Here is a 9,921-nt window from a genome sequence, read left to right as displayed (position 1 = left end):
CGCTACATTGAGCAAAATGCCAGAAATTGCAAAAAAAAATCACCGTGGATTTTGTCCCAACCACTTCTACCCGGTATTAGACCTTCCCAGGAATGCCCCAAGACCCGCCAACCCACCCGCCAAAAAGCATAACACCCCCAAACAGGCCAAAAGAAACATCTCCGACTTACAATATTTCTCGGCCTTCGGTCCAAACGCGCTGCGTAGCTGGGCCATAAGTCCGGTTTGCCACCACGGATTTCCTGAAAAGCAAATGCAATCAAGAATAGAGTGTCCCAGCAGTGCTCACAGACCCCGAAACTCACCCACAAACAGACGGAACCCCCCCTAAGAGCACCTCAAAGGCAAGCAAGTCAGCAAAAACACAAAAAAATGTCCGCCTCGGATTTGGTCCAAACCACTTTTATCCGTTATTAGAGCTTCCCAGTAATGGCCCCAAAGCCGTCAACCCAGGAGAAAACGAGTAGAAGACCCCCAAACAGCCAAAGAGCAAAAGTACAAAAATGGGGACTTAGCCATTTTTTTCCAAATTTCCCAAATCACTCCGCGCGCGCTCTGCAGCTAGGCCCTAACTCCCCTCTGCCACCATGGATTTGCTTCAAACCTCTTGCAAAGTAAAGTATCCATAGCCAGCAGTGCTCCCAGACCCCGAAACCCACCCACAAACACCAGGAAGCCCCCCAAACAGGCCCCCGAAAACGCTACATTGAGCAAAATGTCAGAAATAGCAACAAAAAAAAATTGGCGTGGATTTTGTCCCAACCACTTCTACCCGGTATTAGACCTTCCCAGGAATGCCCCAAGACCCGCCAACCCACCCGCCAAAAAGCATAACACCCCCAAACAGGCCAAAAGCAACATCTCCTACTTACAATATTTCTCGGCCTTCGGCCCAAACGCGCTGCGTAGCTAGGCCATAAGTCCAGTTTGCCACCACGGATTTCCTGAAAAGCAAATGCAATCAAGATTAGAGTGTCCCAGCAGTGCTCACAGACCCCGAAACTCACCCACAAACAGACGGAACCCCCCCTAAGAGCACCTCAAAGGCAAGCAAGTCAGCAAAAACACACAAAAATTTCAGCCTCGGATTTGGTCCAAACCACTTTTATCCGTTATTAGAGCTTCCCAGCAATGGCCCCAGAGCCGTCAACTCACCTGCAAAGAGGTAGAACAACACCCCCACAAGTGCTGAGTCTTTCTTCATTGGGCGTAAACCAGCCCTCTGCTTTGATGGAAATAGGAGTCTGGAGGAGGGGGATAGAGGAGCATGTTCTTCTGAACTTGTGAACATGAGGAATGCAGACTGCGGCACCTTCAAATCAATTAGCAAACAAGTGAAGACAGTTCTGCTGATGGGCTTGTTTTTGTGATTATCTGATTAAAGTTTGAATTATATTAATGTGCACAACAAAGAAAGACAGACACACAGGAATAAAAGTGAATAAGGACGAAAAAGAAAGTTATTGATTCGTTGTCTCATTTTCAGGGCTCGGTATCACGGTCCGTGAATAAGAATAAGGCTTCGTCATCATACTCTGCGAATTCAGGCAGGGTGAGGTCAGTGTCACCTGACAGAGAAGAAATTCCCTCATCTATGTTGCTGTCCACCTCGTCTTCATCCGGCGCGCTTTCTCGTACTCTGAAATCTGGTGGTATGAGGTGCCGATTCATCTTGATCATTGTTAACCTCTCCACATTTTTGGGCGAGAGGCGGCTCCGTTTGGAAGTTACAATGCCACCAGCAGCACTGAAAACACGTTCAGAAGACACGCTTGCGAGTGGGCAAGACAAGTAGTTTAAAGCCAGGTTGGTGAGCTGTGGCCACAATTCTTTTTTTCCCATGCCAATACGCCAATGGGTCAGCATTAACATAGACCTCTGTTGAGTCATTCAGATAGTCCTTGACCATCGAATCAAGGTTCTCCTCCAAAGTTCCTCCACTTTGCTTAGCTGTTGCTGTGACCTTTTGAGAACCAAACCCAAGCCGAGCTAGCCAATCCTCTTCAGCCTCCGATGTTACTGTTGTGTCTGGGGGTGCAGATGATCCGGTTGCCGGTCTCTTTAACGGCTGAGAGGTCACTTGTGCCGCAGCCACAGGTGCAGAAGTGGATTGTTGTGACTGGGGATGGCCTGCTGATGCTGATGTACTGCCTTTTCCTTCAATTTGCTGCCGTTCTCTTTCAAACCACTTGGCTGAGGAGGCTATCCACTGTTTGTACTTTGTAACATCTTCATCAGCAAAAGAAAAGAATGCTTGGCCTGCCAGCGCCTTTTTGTAGCGTGGATCCAGAATAGTAGCACAAATGTAATGCTGGTTTGAGTGGATCATTTTAAGACGTTCATCACCTTGTAGGTGCTCTAATAATTTCTCAGCCAGAACAAAAGGGTCTTGGTTTTTTTCATCTTTTTCAAACACAGAACACACCTCCTTCAGTTGGTGCTCCAGCATGTACAACAATGGGATAGCTTTTCCCAAATTACAGTCCTCCTTGCTGACCGCACGCGTGAAGAACTCAAAAGGACGAAGCATGCGTGTCAGGCTTTTAACTATGTTCCATTGCGCCACACCCATCCTCAGGTCCTCCTTCTGAGCTGTACCCTGTGTTAAGAAATAGTGATTGAGTACCGTATACTGCTTATACAGACGCTCAAGCATGTAGAAGGTTGAGTTCCAACGTGTTACCACCTCCTGGATGAGTGCTTTCACTGGCATTTGACGTTCATATAGCAGGCTCCTCAGATGCTTCCGGGCCTTAAAAGAATGGCTGAAATGGTTGCACATTTTTCGGCAGGTCTCCACTACTCTGTACGCTGCACTGTCTTTATCACCCAAGAATTTCCTGACAACCAGGTTTATACAGTGCGCCAAACACGGCACTCTGAAATAGTCACCCAGCTGCATGGCCTTAACTATATTGGAGCCATTGTCTGTGGAAACATAACCAACCTGGCGTTTTTTTGGGGACAGCCAGTCAAGGACCTTTGTGTTGAAGACATCCAAAATGTTTTGTGCTGTGTGACGTTTCTCCAAACCAAACATGGCTAGTGTTGCATGTTTCCGAGCAGCTTTAAAAACAATGTCCGGGTCAACACCTGCTTTGCTTTAACCCCTGAAAAAGAGACCCAGTGTGCAGTGATGCACATGTAATCAGCGCTTGCGCCACTGGTCCACATGTCTGTTGTCAGATGTATAGTGTGAACAGCACTCTTCTGCAAAGCTGCCCCAATCACCTCCAGAACATCTTCATGTAGTGCTGGAACCGCAACTCGGGCAAAATAGAACCGGCTAGGAACCTTCCATTTAGGGCAGAGCGCTGCCACTAATTCTAGAAAACCAACCCCTTCTACAAAAGAAAAAGGGAGAAGGTCCAGAGCTAGCATTTTAGCCAGCTTAGTGTTATACAGATGCGTCAGTGGGTAGTTGCGTTCATATTGCGCTTCTGTAAAGAACATCTTTTTAATGTTGCCCTGGACCAAGGATTTACGGGATGATGATGATTTCTTCGACCCAGTTACGTTCGCTGATGAACTTTTTCGCATTGGTGTCTCACTCTCTCCCACACTCTTAGTGTGGCTCACATGGGGTGTGCTGCTGACAGGGGTACTGGGTGTAAGTGAAGTGTTTGAATCGTCTTCTTCCTCCTCGTCATCATCAGATGAAAAATCAACGTTTTCATTACGTGCAATTCGGGCTTCCTTGATCTCCTTTAGGTGCGCATGCCATTTGACAGTGTGCTGTCTCTCAAGATGACCTCTCTGGCCTCCGGTACCATAGTTGGTACCAAACTTACCACGACTAACTCAAAGCTTACAAATGCTACAAATGGCTACGTTTTCCTTTTTTGGGCAAACACTAAAGAAGTCCCAAACTGGAGACTTGAAATGTCTTTGGGGGCCGGAGGAGGCGGCCATACTGGTGGTGGTGGTCCTGCTGCTAATGCCAGATGAAGTGGAGGATGTGGATTGCCGAACTTCAGTACGTTTTGCACTTTCACCACCATTAATTGAGGTCGAGGTGGGTGGATGTCCCTTCTTGCGAGGAAGAAATATGGAAGCGGTAGGTGTTGGTGTACTAGTTAACTCCAAATCCAATGATTGTTGTATTTCCATTGCCTCCTCGTCTACATATTCATCACGCTCAACAGCTTCTCGGGATAGTGTCAAAATGTCTCTTTGCAGCATGCCCGCTGGGGCTGCAGTGACCTTTATGATGACTGGCTCGCCGTCATCGTGAGAGGCTTCATCAGCAGCAGTATCCGTCACTTCTTGTTGAGCCTCATCACACTCCATAGCTATGAGTTTTTTGACGACCTTCCTTTTACGCTTAGGTACCTTTGTCAGATCATGGTGTGCCTCACTCTCAGACGGCAGTGGTCCTGGTTCCCAATTGGGATCCGTATCATCAGAAGGAGGTGGGCTTGAAGAAGATGTAGACACCAACCTTGATCTTTTCCTTGCTAGGGACGTGGAAGACAATGAATGATCATCAGGAGGAGTGGCTTCCAATGATACCTCGGCTTGATTGTCGATTTCCTGATGTCCCCCTACTTCGGGAGGAACAACTATTGTGGGCACTTGTGACCCTCCATGCACCTCTGCTTGCGCATCTCCTTGCGCTGCCTCTCCTTCCACATGTACTTGGGCTTGTACTTGCACATGGTGTTGTTGTTGCGGCTGTGGTTGTTCAACACTTGTCAGATGAGTTACAACAACCTGTGTTGATTCAGGGACATTGTTGCTACTGTCTTGCGATGAGCCAACATCACTGGTCGATGGTGATTGGAGAAGTACACTGACTGCCTCTGAAGCACTCAAGGGCTTTGACTTAAGTTGGCGTGGTGGTGGAGGCACTGAACCCAATGGAGCGGGGGTGCTGCTCCCAGCTTGGTCCCCAGCAGATCCTGCTGCTGCTGCAGGCGTACTTTTTTTTTTGCTCCCAAAAAATGCGGCGGCCGGCACACCAGCCTCCTTGGTAACTTGCTTCTTCTGATCCTTACTAGCAACTTTCTTGCTAGAGGATCTACGGAGACCTTTTTTGGGGCCATCTTCTTCAGAGCAGGTCAGACAGCAGGCCGCAGTTGCACCAATTGTAGAGTTGTCTGAGGCCAGACGTGACGTCGCGTGACGTTATGCTGCACACACACACCGCTGCAGGACTTCTTCCTGGCACTGGTGGTTCTCTTGAGTCTTGTGCACCTAAAAGCAATGGAAGACAGAGGAACATCAGTTCAGTTATACACCACAAAAAAATCGAAAAAAAACAGAAAAATCAGCACAATCCCATGCCCTCCATGATGCTTAAATTCAAGACAACCCACAGAAAGACTAGGTACATGCAACACTCACTAGTCACTACCCCTGGTGAAAAGGCCACAACAACAGGCCCAAAAAACGAAAATCACAGAAAAATCAGCACAATCCCATGCCATGATCCAGCCCCTCCATGATGTTTAAATTCAAGACAACCCACAGAAAGACTAGGCACATGCACCACTCACTACCCCTGGGCCCTGGGCATAATGGATGAAAGCTAGGCAAAATGGGTGCAGGCCTGAGAACACTGCCTGCATTCAAAATGCCCCCCTCCATCACAGCACATGGCCAGGGCCTGTAGCAGCACTCAAAATGGCCCCCAACCACATGGCCTGTCCATCCACAACAGGCCCCAAAAAACGAAAATCACAGACAAATCAGCACAATCCCATGCCATGATCCAGCCCCTCCATGATGTTTAAATTCAAGACAACCCACAGAAAGACTAGGCACATGCACCACTCACTACCCCTGAGCCCTGGGCATAATGGATGAAAGCTAGGCAAAATGGGTACAGGCCTGAGAACACTGCCTGCATTCAAAATGGCCCCCTCATCACAGCACATGGCCAGGGCCTGTAGCAGCACTCAAAATGGCCCCCAACCACATGGCCTGTCCATCCACAACAGGCCCAAAAAACGAAAATCACAGAAAAATCAGCACAATCCCATGCCATGATCCAGCCCCTCCATGATGTTTAAATTCAAGACAACCCACAGAAAGACTAGGCACATGCACCACTCACTACCCCTGGGCCCTGGGCATAATGGATAAAAGCTAGGCAAAATGGGTGCAGGCCTGAGAACACTGCCTGCATTCAAAATGGCCCCCTCCATCACAGCACATGGCCAGGGCCTGTAGCAGCACTCAAAATGGCCCCCAACCACATGGCCTGTCCATCCACAACAGGCCCAAAAAACGAAAATCACAGAAAAATCAGCACAATCCCATGCCATGATCCAGCCCCTCCATGATGTTTAAATTCAAGACAACCCACAGAAAGACTAGGCACATGCACCACTCACTACCCCTGGGCCGTGGGCATAATGGATGAAAGCTAGGCAAAATGGGTGCAGGCCTGAGAACACTGCCTGCATTCAAAATGGCCCCCTCCATCACAGCACATGGACAGGGCCTGTAGCAGCACTCAAAATGGCCCCCAACCACATGGCCTGTCCATCCACAACAGGCCCAAAAAACGAAAATCACGGAAAAATCAGCACAATCCCATGCCATGATCCAGCCCCTCCATGATGTTTAAATTCAAGACAACCCACAGAAAGACTAGGCACATGCACCACTCACTACCCCTGGGCCCTGGGCATAATGGATGAAAGCTAGGCAAAATGGGGGCAGGCCTGAGAACACTGCCTACATTCAAAATGGCCCCCTTCATCATAGCACATGGCCAGGGCCTGTAGCAGCACTCAAAATGGCCCCCAACCACATGGCCTGTCCATCCACAACAGGCCCAAAAAACGAAAATCACAGAAAAATCAGCACAATCCCATGCCATGATCCAGCCCCTCCATGATGTTTAAATTCAAGACAACCCACAGAAAGACTAGGCACATGCACCACTCACTACCCCGGGTGAAAAGGCCACAACAGGCCAAAAAAATGAAAATCACAGAAAAATCAGCACAATCCCAAGCCATCCAGCCCCTCCATGATGTTTAAATTCAAAACACCCCACAGAAAGACTCAGTGCACCCACCACTGAGTACCCCTGGGCAAAAGGCCCCAAAACAGCCCAAAAATCGAAAATTCCAAAATTGTAGTTGCAGCAACTGTAATGCTCCAAACAAACTCACTTGTGAAATTTCTAATCCAAAAGTGATCCAAAGAAAGTCAAAAAGGCCTCAAATCCAAATATCCAGCAGCATCCACAAAAAGTAATCCTTCCAGCTCCAGATCCAAATGAAAAGTGACCAGGAGATGGACAAAGCACTGGGAGGAGCCTGCTGGACAGGAACAGGAAGTTGAAGACTGTGGGGCACTTCCTTCCTCTCACCCCCCCTCCCCAAAATGGACTCCTCGCAAAAAAAGTGCAGGCAAATGTCAACCTAAGGAGTTATTCAGATAAAAATCATCATTTCCAGAAGGTTTATGCTGCTTGCTGGTGGATTTCTTGTGCAGAATTGCAAATTTTATATTTTCTCGTGTGCGAGATTGTTGCTGCTCGCCGCATCTCAAATCTCGCAATTGCGAAGCCCGCGATACGTGATCACGGCGTACTCGCGTTGACAAACTCTCGCTGTAAAAGTTGGCAAGCCGCGATTACGTAATCGCACTTGCCAAATTCCCGCGGGATCCCGCAGCAAGATCCAAAATGGAGCAGCACTCGCAAAATATCAAGAAAAATAACTCGGCAAACGATGAATGACGGGAAGTAAACGCAGCGCGCCGCAAAATTGTATCACCAAGAAAAAAAAAATCAGTTGCGTGCGAATTTGCGGATTTTGCGGGAAATTCGCGAATCTCGCGGATTGCGAATTTACCGAAAATCCGCAAAATCCGCGAGCGGAGCAGATTTTCCGCCCATGCTTAGTCACCAACTAGTGGTGAGTGAGGGTCCTTCAAAGAAGTAGGGTTCTCTCCCTCCACCCACAGCCGGGTGACCAACAAGCCCCTAGACTCTTCTCCAGCTGAGGATAGTCCTTCGGGGATAATCAGGGACTTCGAGACTACCCCGCTGTGTGTACTACACGCGTGTGAGCATTGATCACGCGTGCAGCGCACAGCGGGTTTTGGCTCAAGCAAACCTTCTAATTATCACATTTATTATTTTTTGGTATCACAGTCACTCCTTTGTTTTTTATAATAAAAACACTCGTATAATGATTTTCCTGGATTATAGTAGAGTGGTGCAAAAGCAGAGATGCGCTTTCGGCTCTGTGACAGCTAAACTGAGAGAACGCAAAAACCAATACATGTTGCTCTTTCCGGCGAAACTGAAGCTCCTCTTCCTAGGCAAGTCTCACTTCTTCCAGATGCCAGAGGAGGCCTGGCAATGGCTTGAGGATGCCCCCTCTTGGGGAGACCGAGATGCAAGTGAGCGGGCCGGTGCCTCGGGATGACCTGGCACCCAGCCTCTGTGCTCGCACAGCTCACTTCGACCTCATCAGTTGGGTAAGGGGCGTACACTGGAAGCTACCCCTTATGTCCAGAGAGGTTCGGGAAGGTGGAGATGCCGCATCAGTGGAGCACCCGACTCTGGACTTACGGCGGGTGCGCGCACGTCCCGCTCCTCCAAGCGGCATCGGACTGATACAGGAGTGAACAGAGGTGCTGATGTGGAAAGCGGCCAGTCCTCCCCTGGAGAAGTGGTGGTGTTGAACCCCTCGATGTACCAACTTTGCCTGGTGCTGGAGCATCCCAGTCTGACCCTCCAGACTCTAACTCATGAACAGGGGTCTGCAGGGTTGGACATGATTTACACTGTTCAGCTGGAGTGGGCCGGCTGGACATGCATTCCCTAATCTCTATCACTCTACCTCTTTTTCTATCCTGCTGATTTCTATTCTTCTTTTTCCATTTTCCTCTCTTTCTCTTTTGGTGCTGAATCTTTTGACCACTGTTATCTTGGCTTTGCCCCGATGGTTTTGGGACACCCACAGGAGTTGGAACTTGTGGTGTGAGATGTGCGAGGGAGGGTGACAAACCGCTGCCTGCCCTGGACTCCGCTTCCCGTCATGTTGCCGGGGGGGGGGGTCAAAGGTGAGGGTAGGGTGGGGTGGGAGGGGAGGGGGGGACCAATGTGGTTTTCTGGTTAAGGGAGTTCTGGTTTGTGTTCTGTTCTCTGTTTGATTGGCATACAATATGCAGTTCCACTCTGGTAGGCACACACACCGTCAGGCCCAACCGCGAGGCACACTTGACCACTACCATGACATGGCTGACGTAACTACACATGGAGCCTGTGAGGGGGGATGGGTAATGGGCCCCTGCAAGGTTCTCACTTGGAACATAATGGACTGGGTGACAAAATTAAAAGGGGACTGGTAACAGCGCACATTAAACGGTTAAACCCCAACATAGTCTGCCTCCAGGAGACTCACCTTAAGGGAACGAAATGTGGTTTTCTTGGCAAGGGGAGCTTACAAAGTATTAGCTCATGAGATGTGCACAACGGGATCATGGGGGTAGCTATCCTGATAAAAAAATCTCCTTCCTTTAATGTGACTTGGACGGACCCCCAGGGGACCTATGTAGGGGTGATGGGAACATGGGGGCGACAGCGGGTCACATTAGTCTCAGTCTATGCTCCACCGAAACTCTGTCTGTCGGCTGACACCTTTTACCTTGATAGCGCCAAGTGAACGCTATATCAATCTCCTCCAGGCTGTCCACCCCTTTTCTGTCCTTATGAAGACCCGCCCTGGATGCAATTAAGCGTGCACCATACCTTAGGATCGAAACGTCGACGTTATTTCTATCAATCCGTCCGTGAAGAGTTACAACACGTAAAACAAAAGAATACATTTTGTTGTGACCAATGTAACGCATATGGACTGACGATAATCTATGTTCTTCAGTATTGTCTATGTCATGTGTTTTGATCCCTATATAAATCACATGTCACGTACCACTTCTAGTCACTGAAAC

The sequence above is a fragment of the Lissotriton vulgaris genome, chromosome 2_1 (assembly GCF_964263255.1).
Source record: "Lissotriton vulgaris chromosome 2_1, aLisVul1.2, whole genome shotgun sequence".
NCBI classification, from domain to species: Eukaryota; Metazoa; Chordata; class Amphibia; order Caudata; family Salamandridae; genus Lissotriton; species Lissotriton vulgaris.
The sequence above is the reverse complement of the archived record's forward strand: the minus strand, read 5'-3'. Positions refer to the sequence as shown.